Source organism: Rousettus aegyptiacus, unplaced genomic scaffold, assembly GCF_014176215.1.
Source record: "Rousettus aegyptiacus isolate mRouAeg1 unplaced genomic scaffold, mRouAeg1.p scaffold_m13_p_6, whole genome shotgun sequence".
Classification (NCBI taxonomy): Eukaryota; Metazoa; Chordata; class Mammalia; order Chiroptera; family Pteropodidae; genus Rousettus; species Rousettus aegyptiacus.
This window is the reverse complement of record NW_023416309.1, coordinates 96,116,672-96,131,860: the sequence shown is the minus strand read 5'-3', so window position 1 is coordinate 96,131,860 and position 15,189 is coordinate 96,116,672. Positions and strand designations below refer to the sequence as shown.

Here is a 15,189-nt window from a genome sequence, read left to right as displayed (position 1 = left end):
AATGTGTCCAAGAGAAGAAAACTGCAATGAATGTGAGCAAAGATTATAAAATAGGGATATGAAGCAAATATATAATATGAAACAAGTCATGTTATGTTGAAAGAAACTGGAAGAGGGGACCTACAAGTTTTCAAAGAGAAAATACAGTGATAATGATTACAATTGCCAGAAATACTAGCTACATGCTTTATTATGCATAAAAGGGTTATCATCCCTAAAAAGTATATAAATAATATAGTTAAAAATTTTCGTCTCCAAAAATAGTGCCTGTAATACAAAACTGTATCATATATACTAACAAAATAAGGTTATTAATTTATACAGTTGGATTATATAAGCATGCTTAAAAATTTGTTTTATACTCACACCGTTCAGCAACACCAAACAAAAAATCCTAGATTGCCATCACCAAGACTTTTGATGAGGATACAGGATTTATATACAAAAATCAATGGTATTTCTATATAGTAGCAATGAACATACTAAAAATAAAATTAGGAAAATTGCATTTAAGGTAGCACAAAATAGAGTTAAACACATAGGAATATATTTAACAGAAGCATAGAACTTAGACTCTGAAAACCGCAAAATATTGTTGAAAACATTAAAGCCCTAAATGGAAAGGCAGCCCATGTTCACAGACGAGAAGACTTACTATTATTAAAATAGAAATATTCCCCAAATTGATCCAAAGATTCAATGCAATCCCTACCAAAATCTGAGCTGGCTTTTTTCCAGAAATTGACAAGCTGATCCTAAAATTCATTTGGAAAGTCAAGGCACCCAGAATAGCCAAAGCAATTTTGGAGAAAAAAAAAAAAATCTGAAGGACTCACATATTTTATTTCAAAATTTACTACAAAGCTATGGAAATCAAGATAATATGGTACTGGCATAAAGAAAGACATATAGATTAAAAGAATAGAATTGAGAATTTAGAAATAAACCCTCACATTTATAGTCACTTATTAACTTTTGACAAGGATACCAAGACAATTCAATGGGAAAGAAGTTTTTTTTTTTAACAAATGGTGCTAAAAAAACAATATTGACATGCATGACAATAAAGTTGAACTCAAATAATATACAAAAATTAATTGAACCAAAGACCTACTCCTAGAAGAAAACAGGTTTAAATTCTTGTGACCTTAGATTAAGCAATAGTTTCTTAGATATAACACCAAAGAATAAGCAACAACAACAAAAATAAATTGCTCATCATCAAAATTAAAAACACTGTGCTTCCAAGGATGCCATCAGAAAGTAAAAAGACAACTGATAGAATGAGAGAAAAATTTTGCAAATTACATAGCTCATAAGAGACTTATATTAAAATATGCAAAAAACTCTTACAATTCAATAATAAAAAGACAAATAACCCAGTTTAGAAATGAACAAAGGATCTGAATATACATTTATCTGAAGAAGGAATACAAACGGCCAATAAGCACATGAAAAGATGCTCAACATCAACAGTCATCAAATAGTCATACAAATCAAAATGACAATGAGATATCATTCACACCTGTGAGGATAGCTACAGTCAAAAACTGGACAATAATGAGTTCCAATCAAGATGGCGGAATAAGTAAATGCTGTGCTAGAATCCTCCCACAACCACATCAAAATTACAACTAAACTACAGAACAACCATCATTCAAAACCTCCTGAAATCTAGCTGAATGGAAGTCCTACAACTAAGGATACACAGAAGAAGCCACATTGAGATGGGCAGGAGGGGCAGAGACGAGGAAAGGGCTGGTCCCATATACGTGTGTGGCAGTTAAAAATCAGGAGAGATATTTCGGCTGAAGAGGTCCTCACCAAGGAGCAGAGGGTCGCAACCCCACACCAGGCTCCGGAGCTGAGAAGAGAAGTCCCCATAATTTCTGGCTGTGAAAACCAGTGGAGATTGCAGCTGAGCGAGATGGAGGGCTGCTGAAGTCCCAGGAATTCCTCCTAAAGGGCCAGTACACAGAATAACTCGCTGATGGACTCACTTGCTCTGAGGTCCAGCACTGGGGGAGCATCTCAAAAGGTGTCAGAGATATACAAATAAGAACTGAATTGTCTGGCTTCAGGGCGAGAGCTAGAGGACCAGCTTTCTCCTAGCCAGAAGTGCTGGCAGAAGCCATTGTTCCTTTGGGGAGTCCTCCACCCCTGCCCTAACCCAGGCTCTACACGAAGGCAGCCAACATATCTGAGTCTCTATCAAACTAGCTAATACCACTCACCCTGCTCTGGTGATTTTCTGAGACCCTGCCCCACCTAACTTGTGGGCCCACAAGTCTAAGGATGTTCAATGATCTCAGTGAAAATTTCAACAAAGAGATATAAAACATAAAAATGAAGATAGAAAACATAAAAAAGAACCAGTCAGAAATGAAGAATACAATAACTGAAATGAAGAATACAATACAGGAAATCAACAATAGATTAGATGAAGCAGAGGACAGAATCAGTGATTTGAAAGACAAGGTATCAGAAAACACCCAATAAAAACAGCAACAAGAAAAAAGAATCCAAAGAAATAAGGATAGTTTAAGGGGCTTCTGGAACAATATCAAGCATACCAACATTCACATAATAGGGGTACCAGAAGGAGGAAAGAGAGAGCAAGGAATTGACCTATTTGAAGAAATAATGACTGAAAACTTCACTAACTTTCCAAAGAAAATAGACATACAAGTCCAGGAAACACAGAAAGCTCCAAATAAGATGAACTCAGAGAGGCCCAAACCAAGACACATCATAATTAAAATCCCAAAGGTTAAAGACAAAGAGAGAATCTTAAAAGCAGTAAAGCAGGAACTGGTTCCATAGTATAACAGTTAGCACATCTGCTTTACATGCAGAAGGTCCTGGGTTTGTGACCCAGTGGAGCCACAGTCCATGGTCTATGGCCATGCCACCCTTAACAAGCCCAATGTCCAATATCAGAAGCTTAGCAGGGTCAGGCCTGCTTAGTATTTGGATGGGAGACCACCAAGGAAGACCAGATGCTGTAGGCATAAAAAAAAAAAGGGCAGCAAGAGAAAAGCTGTTACCTACAAGGGAGCTTCCATAAGATTGTCAGCTGATATCTCAACAGAAACTTTGCAGGCCAGAAAGCATTGGCATGAAATATTCAAAGTGATGAAAAGCAAGGACTTACAACCAAGATTACTATACCCAGCAAAGCTATTATTTAGAATAGGAGGACAAACAAAGAGCTTGCAAGACAAGAAAAAGCTGAAGAAGTTCATCACCACCAAATGAGTATTATAAAATGTTAGAGAGACTTTTTTAAGAAGCAAAATAAAGATAAAAAATATGAATAATAAAATGGCAGTAACTATATATCTATCAATAATTACTTTAAATGTGAATGGATTAAATGTTCCAATCAAAAGACATACAGTAGCTGAATGGATAAGAAAACAAGACCTTTACATATGCTGCCTATAAGAGAGTGTAGAGTAGCCACAACATTGGATAGTGCAGGGATAGAGGATTTAAATAATATAAATAATAGGATAGGTAATAGAAGTGAACTAAACTCTGTAACCTAAAAATAGAATACACTCTTTACATATGGCATGGAAAATTTATAAATATTGATTAAGCACTGGATTACAAAGAAACAACAATTTCTTAAAAACTCAAAATTAGAAAAATCTTATTTTATGACCACGATAAAACTAGAACTTAATTTTAAAGAGCAAACAAATTCCTTCATACTCAGACACTGAAAACACACTCCTATCTATATCATGGATCAAAAAGGAAACCCAAACTCCAATTACCATCTATTGAAAAGATAGCCTGTGTAAAATATCATATGACCAGCATTGCACAGGGTGACAAATCATAGACTTCAATATTTTTATGAAAATAAATTCTATAAACACCAAACTCAAGAAATCAGAAAAGAGCAATAAAACAAGCCTATGGAACACAGGAGAAAGGAAACAATAAAGATAAAAGCAGAATTACTAAATCAGAACAGTGGTTATCTAACAGTACTCTCTGGAGTCATAAGCTTCTGATAAGAAAGAAAAGTTGGGGGAGGTCAAGTGAGTGGGACTCTGGGAAACTCCCTCCCTTCTCCTCACTCCCCTTTGCTTTAATCACCAGCACTTGGCTTGTATCTATTCTTACACTGGGATTTCACACCAAATGTTAATTTTGAAAAGAGTTCCATTGCATGACTTAGTAGTTAAAAACCACTGAACTTGAACAGTGAAAAAAAGTACAAGAGCTGGGATTTTTTGGTAGTAAGGGGGAAATCCAATAAATTGATAAAACATTAGCGAATGTAATTAAGGAAAAAGGAGAGAAAGCACAAAAATGAGGCAAAATAAAGGAGAGTACTGACAAATACAGAAAAATTTTAAAAATAATGTGATGAGATTTCAAGTTATTTTAATTTTCTTACTTGTGCTTTTATATACAATTTGAGTTTTATGAGAGTACGTATACCTTTCCCCTTTAAAAGGTAATTTTCAAAAATAAAGTACTATATAAACAAAATGCCATGCAAAACGTTTTGAAAATCTCAATGAAATGGTTTCTAAGAAAATTCAGTTTCTAAAATTGAATTGAGAAATGGAAAACCTAAATCCTGAATAGACTAGCGTATGTGTGTGGGGTGTGGGGGAATGTTTTCCAAACAATTTTTAAAAAGTCCAGATTCGTACAGTTTTACAGATGTCTTTTAAACTTTCAATAAATAATTCTGACACTATATAAACTATCACAGAACACAGAAGAAGAGAGAAAGCTTCTCGAATCATTTGGACAAAGTAGCATAACCCTGGTTCTAAAAAAAAAAAAAACACAAAAAGGAATCAGTTTTAAGTTAATACAGATTAAAAAACATTCTAAATAAAGTAGTAGTCGATCAAAACTAGCAGTACATTAAAATAATGATACACAATTTATCCTAGAAATGTAAAGATGTTTCAATATTATTGATCTAGTACATATTTATTTAACAGGTTAAAAGAGAAATTTATACAAGCTTCTTGGCAAATGGCAATAACCTCATCTGATGATATTTATTATCTATTTGTGACAAAATTGTATTAAACAGAAGTAAAGGAATGCCATCTTAACCTAAAGAATATATATATATCATAAACCAGCATCGTATTTATGGCTGAAAAACTAAAGTCATTGTCATTAAAGAGCAAGATTGCTTTGCCAGCTACTTTCCACTCTCACCATCAATTAACATTGCTCTGGTGGTTTTAGACATAAAGAAGCCTAAAGAGGAGAAAAAAACTGTCATTATATGCAGATATTATAACCAAAAACATATAAGCTTAAAACTATGAACTTGAAACTTTTAGAAATTCCAAGAATTCATTGGGTAACCAGAAGATAAATATTTTAAAAATCAATAGCTTTTTGAGTAACAGTAGAATAGCTTGTGTTGGACTAACTTTCCCACAGTTAAGAATTGTCAACAGGGACAAAAAATTAAAAAACAACTATTTTAAGGCATAAAACAGCAGCCAAAAGCAGGCAGAAATTGTCAGGGATTTGATGTTTGAAAGAAAGGAACTGTGGGGTGAGACTTGTGTTTATACAGCTTTTCACCTAAGGTTACTCCTAGCCCATGTGCTACAGAGTTGCTGGAGAGGGCCCTTAGACAAAAAGCTGAGTGGACTGTGGGACATCAAATGTCATAATTCACATACTATATTTGGAGTCCTGGAAGAAAAGCAAAACAAGAACAGGACAGAAAATGTACCAGAAGAACCAATAGCTAAAAATGTCCCCATTTTGGTGAAAAACGTCAATTTACAGATTCAAGGAGCTCAGTGGACCTCAAGCAGGATAAATAATTAAAAAACAAAACAAAACTAAATACTATGGTGCAAACTCTCTGCAAACTGCAGAAAAACAAAGACAAAGAGAAAAATTCAAAGAAGCCATAGAAAATGACCCATTACATATAAGAGAATAAAGATAGAAATGAGAGTTGACTTTTCATCAAAAATAATGAGAGCGGGAAGATACTGGAATGACATATTTAAAATGCTGAAGGGGGGCGGAGGGAGGACCTGTCAACCCAGAATCCTATATCCAATAAAAACAGTTGTCAAAATGTGAAGGCAAAATACAGCCATTTTTCAGATAAATAAAAACTGAGAAAATTCTTTGCTAGGAAACCTGCACTAAAATTGTACGCTTGAAACCTATATTATTTTATTAACCAATGTCACCCCAATTAATTTTAAAAAAGAAAAAGAAAAAAGAAATCTAAAGGAAGTTCATCAGCTGAAGAGAACCAATACCAGAGGGAAACTCAGATTAACAGGCACACCAAAATGATATGTATGTGGGTAAATATAAAATATTCTCACTTTTTCCCTCTTATTCTTAATTTCTTCAAAAGATAACTGGCAATTTAAACCACAGATAAAAAATTGCATTGTGTGGATTAAAACATATGCATATGTAAAATAAATATATGGCAACAATATAAGAGAGTATGGGGAAAGGGGAATAAATGAGATCCTTTTAGTAGTAAGATATTCACTCTCTGTAGATTGTGATAAGATAAGGAGCATATTGTAATCACTGGAGCAACCCTAACAAACAAAATAAAGAGGTCAATGTTCACCTAAAACTAATGTAAAATAATATTGAATGTCAAAAACAATAATAAAGATGTAGAGTTTTAAAAATAGAGAAATTAAGATGGAATACTGAAAAGCATTTGATTAATTTTTTAAAAGACAAGTATAACAAAAAATACGTGACAATTGTAAAAAAAAGAGTTAAATGTAAGACCCTAAATCCATTCATAACAATAATTATGTTAGATGTAAATGAACTAAACACTCTAATTAAAAAGCAGAGAATGTTTGGCTGAAAAAATATGTAAGACCCAATTTTACTCTGTCTACAAGGGACATATTTCAAATATAAAGGTACAGGTAGGCTGAATGTAAAAGAATGGAAATGATATAGTATGTAAACAGTAAGCATAAGGAAGTTGGAATGGCTATAGTAATGTCAGACAAAGTAGACTTCAAGACAGGGAGTATTACCAGAGATAAAGAGGGGTATTTCATAACGATGAAAGGGCCAAGTCAAAAGAAAGATATAACAATCATAAATATGTATGCACATAATAACAGAGCTTCAAAATACCTGAAGCAATCTCCAACAGAACTGAGAAAAAAGACATATCCACAATTATAGCTGGGGATTTTACCATCCTCTCTCAGAAACCAATAGAACAACTAGACGAATAATTAGTAAGGAGATAGAGACCTAAACAACGCTATCAATCACTTTGACCTAATTAGCATCCTAAGAATGCAACATCTAACCACTGTAGAATATACATTGTTTTAAGTGCACATGGAATGTTCACCAAGATATACCTTATTCCAGGCCACAAAATAAGTCTTAATAAACACTAAAAGTCTAAAACTTTACAGAGTATGTTCCCTGGCCACAAAAGAATTAAGTTAGAAATCAATAACAAGGAGATATATAAAAAGCCTCAACAATTTTAAACAACAGTAAGTCAAAAACAAAATTTTTTTGGACAAACAATATTTCGAATAGAATGATTATAAAATACATCATTCCCGATTTTGTAGAATTTGTGCATGTCCATGCATAAGGAAAATATACCGTTTCAAATGCTCATGTTAGAGAAAAAAATACAGTTTAAAATTAATGATCTAAGTTTCATCTAAAGAAACTAGAAAAAGATTAGCAAATTAAATCCCAAGTAGGAAAAAAAATAATAAAGATAAGAGCAAAAATCAATTAAATAGAAAGCAGAAAAGTCATTGATTGGTTCTTTTAAAAGACCAATAAATTTGATAACCCCCTAACAGGTTTATCAAGATTCGTTAAAGGAAAAAAGAGAAAAACACAAATCACCAATATCAGGAATGAAGAAGGGACATTATGAAAAACCTCACAGAAATTGAAAGAATAATAAGGGGATATTATCAACATCTTTTTGCCAATAAATTTGATAACTTAGATTAAACCAACAAATTTCTTGAAAAACACAACTCACCAAAATGTGCAAAAAACGAAATACAAGATCCAATTAGCTCTGTATCTACCAAAGAAATTGAATGCATAGTTATAAAAAAACCTTTCCAGAAAAAAAAGTCAGGCCCCAATGATTTCACAAGTGAATTCTATCAAACATTTAAGGTAGAAACAACACCAATCTTATACAAACTCTTACAGAAAATAAAGTAGGGCGAACACTTTCCAATTCATTCTATGAAGCCGCTATAAAACTGATATTGAAACTTGATAAAGATATTAAGTGAAGAAAATGTACAGACCAATATATAATACATTTCCCCTTCAGTTTAGAAGGTGATGTTACTCACAGTGAATGCAATCTGAAAGCGCCTGAGCAGTGCAGCTCAGAACATGCCACTCACCACCAAGCAGGGAAGAGACTTTAAAAGATCCCTTAATACATCACCTCCCTTATTTAACCAAGCTCACTACTTTGTCTGATGGGTTTTCTACTAGGTGACCAAGCTTTTTAAAACAAAATCTTTTGTAATATAAACATCATATCATACCACATCAGAAGATCTTGGGCTACCTCTGAGGTGGATACTATTGTCCCATTTTCTGGATGAAAAAGCTAAAGTTAAGAAACTTCCTCCCAAGTTACATACCTAGCAAGTGGTGTAGCCAAGATATGAACCCAGGTAGTCTGGCTCCAGAGCCTGAACTCTTAATCACTACCCTGTACTGCTCCTCCCAGTATATTCATGTAGTAACATAGGTTCAGGTAATAAATTATGATGCAAACATTTTTTAATACTACGTAACATTAAAGTATTTAGATAGATTGAGAGGAGAAAAGGAAGAAAATCTATTTCTCAGACTTTATAAAACAAACACAAACATATTTTACTTTTCTTCTAATAAAAAAGGTATTACTGCTCATTTTGAAAAATTTGGAAAATAAAGAAATTGATATAAAGAAGAAAATTACAATTACTTACAATCCTACCACTCTCAGTTTTTATTCTCTGCTAACATGACCTTTCACACTCATTTACAAAAATTAGATAGCAAATGTTTTGAGGTTTTTCCACTTAACAAGGGTTATATCTTAGATCCATATAATGAAATATATAGCCATTTAAAAATAATATTCATGAAGAAAATGTAAGTAATTCAAAAAATTTTCACAGTGTATTTTCAATACTGAAGAAGAAGGAGAAAGAGGAGAAACAAAGTTGGAGGACTAACAATACTCAACTTGAAGTCTTACTAAATGCTACCGTGATCAAAAATGGTATCATTGAAAGAACAGACACACAGATCAATGGAATAAAACAGAGAGCCTAGAAATAGACCCACATAAACATAGTCGACTGACTGATCTTTAACAAAGGAGCGAAGGTAATTCAAAGGAGAGGACAGTCTTTTTAACAAATGGGGTGTTATAAACAGTAGCCAAAGCATGGAAACAACCTAAGTGTCCTTCTATGGATGACTGGATAAAGAAGATGTGATACATATATACAATGGCATACTACTCAGCCATTAGAAAAGATGAAATACTGCCATTTGTAACAAGTTTGGATCTTGAGTTCCATCCTAAGTGAAATAAGACAGAAAAGGACAAGAACGATATGATTTCATTCATATGTGGGATATAAAGCAGAAAACAACAAATGAATAAACAAAACGAATGAAAAATTCATAGACACAGACTACAGTATGATGGTTGCCAGAGAGGAAGGGGGTGGGGGAAGGATGAAGAGAGTAAAGGGGGTCAAATATATAGTAATGGAAGACTTCACTTTGGGTGGTGAGCACATAGTGCAATATACAGATGATACATTATAGAATCGTACACTTGAAATATATAATTTTATTAACCAATATCTACCAATAAATTTAATAAATAAAAACGGTGGTGCTAGAACAACTGGACAAATGAAAAAAAGACAGAGATCTTTACACCCTTCATAAAAATTAACTAAAAGTGAACCATAGACCTAAATATAACATGCAAAACTATTAAATCTTAGAAAATAACATAGAAAATGTAGGTGGCCTTGGGCTTGGCAATGAGTTTTTATGCACAGCACCAAAGGCATGACTCATGAAAGAAATAGTTGATAAGTTAGACTTCATTAAAATGGAAAACTGCTCTGCAAAAGCCAATGTTAAGAGAATGAAAAGACAAACCACAGACTATTGGAAAATCTTTGCAAACACGTATCTGATAAACCAAATATACAAAGAACAACTAAGACTGAACAATAAGAAAATGAACTACCCAACTTAAAAATGAACAGAAGATCTGAACACACATCTCACCAAAGAGGATATACAGATGACAAATAAACATAAGAAAAAGAAGAAGCATCAAGTGTCCAGAACGGCAAGGAGAGGAGTCTAGAATGAATTAGAGTTGGAAACATCAGTAAGAACTCATGTTTAACTTTATAGATACAGATAATTATATGTAGAATTTTTAATAGATATACATATATATAGGGTTATTACACAAACATACATTTCTTTGCTTTATTAGCTGAAAGAGCCTAAAAGAAACAAATCTCAGCAACAATGAGCACACCAAGCATCCAGATTTGGTTTCTAATACTAATTTTCAATAAAAGGAGCCAAGGCTTCTTGGAGAGATGGCTGATCCTAAGACTAGGGCAAGAGATACACAGGATGAGCCTGGAGCATCTTGTATTGTCAGAAAGTAAGGAAGTGCTTCCACACACACACATACTGATGGGGCATGTCAAAAAGGGCACAGAAACCAAGTAAAAGAGCTCCCAGTGGTCAAAGCTAGAATGATTTGAGCAATAAAATAAATATTGGATTACAACTCAAAGTAAAAAATAAGTATTCATGAGTCCATATAAACAAATAACTGAATAAATTAATAAATGAGGGAGTAGAGACAAATCTCTAGGCAGAAAAATTCCAAAGATTTATGTAGCTATTTCACCTTAAAAAGAGAGAACCTAAATTCCACCCCTTAAGTGTGGGCTGCACTTAGAGACTTCCTTCCAAAGAACACAGTATTGAGAGGGGAAATAGAGTAACTTTACAGTGAAGAACCCTGACAGACACTACATCAACCAGGTGATCAACATCAACATGACCAGTCACAAATCATGTTCACAGTACATACCCTTGGCATGTGATGAGAGTGGCACTTCACCACTGTGATCTTCCTCCCCCAAAACTCAGAGCCCTAGTCTAATTACAAGAAAAACATCAGGCAAATGCTAATATAGGGGCATTCTACAATATACTTGACCAGTACTCCTCAAAACTGTTGAGCTCATCAAAAACAAGGAAAGTTTAAGAAACAGTCAGAGCCAAGAGGAGTCTGAGGAAACCAAATTAAATGAGGTATCCTGCATAGAAAAAGACCATTAGGTAAAAACTAAAGAAAACAGAATAAACTGTGGACTTTAGTTAATAATGTATCAATATCAGTTCATTAATCATAACAAATGTATCCCACTAATACAACATGTAAAAATAGGGGAAACTGAGGGGAAGGGGAAATAGGGGAACTCTGTACTACCTGTTCAATTTTTCTGTAAATCTAAATTTTTTCTTCAAAAATAATGTTTATTAATTTTTAAAAAGTGGTATGTGGCATAATCTGAACATTTTGGAAAAAAAAAGAGGAGGGGAGGAGGGATCGGGTTAAATTTATTCATTAACCCTTTTTTTTTTTCGAGTTCTTCTTACAGACCAATCAGGTACCACAGTAAAAACCAAAATATTAACACCAATCATCTCTAGGTGGTAGCATTATAAACATTTTTATCATCTTCATACTTGTCTATGTTTTCTATATATTCTAAATATATGTGTCTGAGTGTGAAAAAAGAGTAAAGTAAAAATTACTATGCAAATATAAGATACTACTACTCATTGTTTGGATAGACAGACTTTAATTTTTGTTCCTCGTCCTCATTTTGCTCCATGGTAATAGGCTGATCTGGTTCAGTTGTGAACAGGAAGGGAAGCCACGCAAGGAGAAAGTGGGGAACAAAGAAGACCCAGTAGGAGACAGACAGTCAAAGTGTATACTTTATTCCTATAGATGATAAGTACATGTATTATTTTGAACTTCTACTCCCGTTACTAAATCCTTATAGGTAAAATATCTCAAGTAATTATATTTGTATATACTAAAATTGTTAAAAGGGAATCAACAGGATGTAATTATCTCCCACTGATGTCACTAAGGACAATTTGATTTTTTATTAGGACTTTACTTTTTAAGTTTCACTTGAAATTACTTTTTTGACAGCCTTCCTTTCAAAACAGTTTAAGAGTTCACATTTTAATTTAAGCACTTGTTCCTTCGCCTGCAAGGGCCATCTACTCAAGAGAACGAAAAGGACACAAAGATAACCTCTTCCACCCGTCTCATTAGTTTTTTTAAATCCGATCTAAAAATACACTTGCAACTTACTAAATGAACAAATGTATAACATAAAATAATTAACGAAAATATAAATAATCAAAAGAAAGGGCTACATGAGAGATTATATATCTAGTATTATATATACTTTCCAACTCATTTTACGACATCAGCATAACCCTGATATCAAAACTTAATAAAGATATTAAGGAAAGAAAATTACAGACCAATATATAATGTATTTGCCTTTCAATTTAGAAAATGATGTTACTTATAGTGCTTATGACCTGAAGATGTTTGAACAATGCTGCTCAGAAACACACTGCTCACCGAACAGGAAAGAGATTTTAAGAGGTCCCTCAATATATCAACATTTGTTTTTAACGAAGCTCACCACTCTGTCTGGTGGGTTTTTTATTAAATGATCAACCTTTTACAAACATGATCTCTTCTAAGAGTTCTATAAACATCACGTCCTGCCACATCAGGATGCCTTGTCTCCTGCAATTGCAAAACCTGCTATGAAAACAACTATGGCTTGAGGCACCTCTGATATCACAGCACTCACTACACACAATATCTGGTGACCAGCTGATGAGTGAGCAATACCACGTGGTATAAATGTCCTCACATCAGAGAAACGAAATCAGGAACGCACCATAAACAATGCCACTTTTTTCTAAATTCTTCAACGAATATTTATTGAGTACTTATTACATTTTAATTACTGAAAAAGTGAATAAGAGAGACCTAAACTCTATATTAAGAATTTAGAGTCTAGCAAAGAATACAGTTAAAAGACAATTAGAATAAATTGCTGTATGAGTTATAATAAGAAAAGTGAGTGGGGCATAGGCCCACAGTAGCGGCACCTAGTCTAAAGAGGAGGTCAAGACCTCTCAGAGAACTGACCTTTCCTCTGAAACCCCCAAATTAGCGGGCCAAGTATGTATGTTGGGGGTGGAAAGGATGTGAGGAGCTGGAGAAATGAGGAAAAGAATGGCACAAACATGGGAACATCATGTGCAAAGGTGCTTAGGTGACAGATGTCAGTTAAGTTGGAGGGACAAAGAATTTCGACTTGGAGGGCAGAACATAAAGGTTAGGGGCAAGAGGGAATGATTACTCCAAAAGTCAGGTTTGTATCAAGATTCAGCATTTTTTACTAATGATTTTAAGTCCCATACTTAAACAGTGAGCACAGCTCTCGCAAAGATGCATCTTCTTACTATAATTCATAGCGACCCTAAAACATAGATTCCTCGGCTTCCAGGCAGCATATCTATTCCAGCAAGTAAGAGTAGAGAAAGAAAACAGGAGATGAAGACAGAAGGACAAGGGAAACAAGGGTCTGTGAAACACTGTAGACGTGATATGATCGCCACGCCCCTGGGAAACCCCGCTACAGGATCCGAGGCCAGCTGAAAAGATTCGGACTTGGCAGGATGCGCCCAAGATCATTAGGTTTTGTAGACTGGGGAAAGTTTCTGATGTTCTCCCAAATCTCTGACTCTGTCCGTTTACGAGGCTACTCTTTTATTTATTTGGAGGAGAATGACATCTTATAGGCCATATTTTTCAAACTACTGAAAGATAAAGGTTGCCTCCATCCGTTTTCTAAGTAATGCTCCTAAAATAGTGAAAGAAAAAAAAAGTTTAAGTTGGTATTCCCTAACAGTTGCAAATATTTTGTTGTTGTTGTTGATATATATTTCTACAACTCAAAACTTTGCTTCAATCAACCTTCTATACGGAGGCAGGATGAATAGCCAAATGCTGCTGAAAACAATTCCACCAACCAAAAACCAATCAAAGTGTTCCAGAGGGGATATTTTGCAAAAATATTTGAACTACTAAAGCAGAACGCACATTTCTAAAAGAAGGATGGCATAAATTTCTGCCTGTACTGGCATTATACCCAAGAAAATGTTTGAGATTTTTGTCTATATGCAAAAGAGTTGGCTGAAATGACTCACCAAATTAATTCTATTAAGTTTAACGCAGGGCAGTATTTCAGGTCCTTTCTTTAGTTAAAAGAAGTCCCCAAGTACTTTCAAATATTCTTTAAATGTGAATGGTTGTCCTGGCTGGGCATGAGCAGAGAAATGTCCATTCTCTTGCTGCTGCTGATTTTATCGTTGTTTTACTTCAACAACCCTCTGCTGACTTTCGCCATCATTCCTCACTCCATCTCCGGGGCCCCTTCCTCTTATGACAGCACCTCCAAGCCTATTTGCAGCCATTCTTTCCATTGGAAATGGAGTTGGAGGTGAAGAGGTGGCAGAAGAGAAGAAGATGAGGAGAGAAAATTCTTTTCTTTCCCTCTGGGTCCCTCCACTGGCTCTCAGTTCCTATCTAGGCTCTCATGCTGGTCCATTAAATGGTGTCTTCCTTAATCCTCAGAACCCAAACCTGGATCCCCCCCAGCTCCTCACTTCTTTCCCAGCCCTGCCTATTAGAGTCATTTCCCAGTCACAAATACCATCAGAGCTTGGAGTTAGGGAACAGGGAGAGACAGAATGGGCTCACAGGGAGTGACTCAGGCTTCAGGACAGAAAGGATTTCTGGAGTCCCAAGTTGGATGATCATTCCCCATCAAAATATTATATCTATAGTCCTCTCCTCTAGGTCTAATACTCACAAGGTAGTTTTTTTTTTTTTTAATGGGTTGGCCTGGGAATCGGCTTAAATTTTTTTCCCAATAAAAAAATTGTTTCTATAAGAAAACACCTAAGTAAACATCGGAAAACTATTTATTCACTGATGAAAAAAAGAAA

General features: G+C 34.5%; 1 protein-coding gene across 2 annotated transcripts in view; it reads right to left on the bottom strand.

Moving 5' to 3' along the window:
* The window catches only part of SKAP1 (src kinase associated phosphoprotein 1), a 244,345-nt gene that overhangs the window by 219,318 nt on the left and 9,838 nt on the right, over positions 1-15,189 (bottom strand). The gene's annotated exons all lie outside the window — the stretch shown is intronic.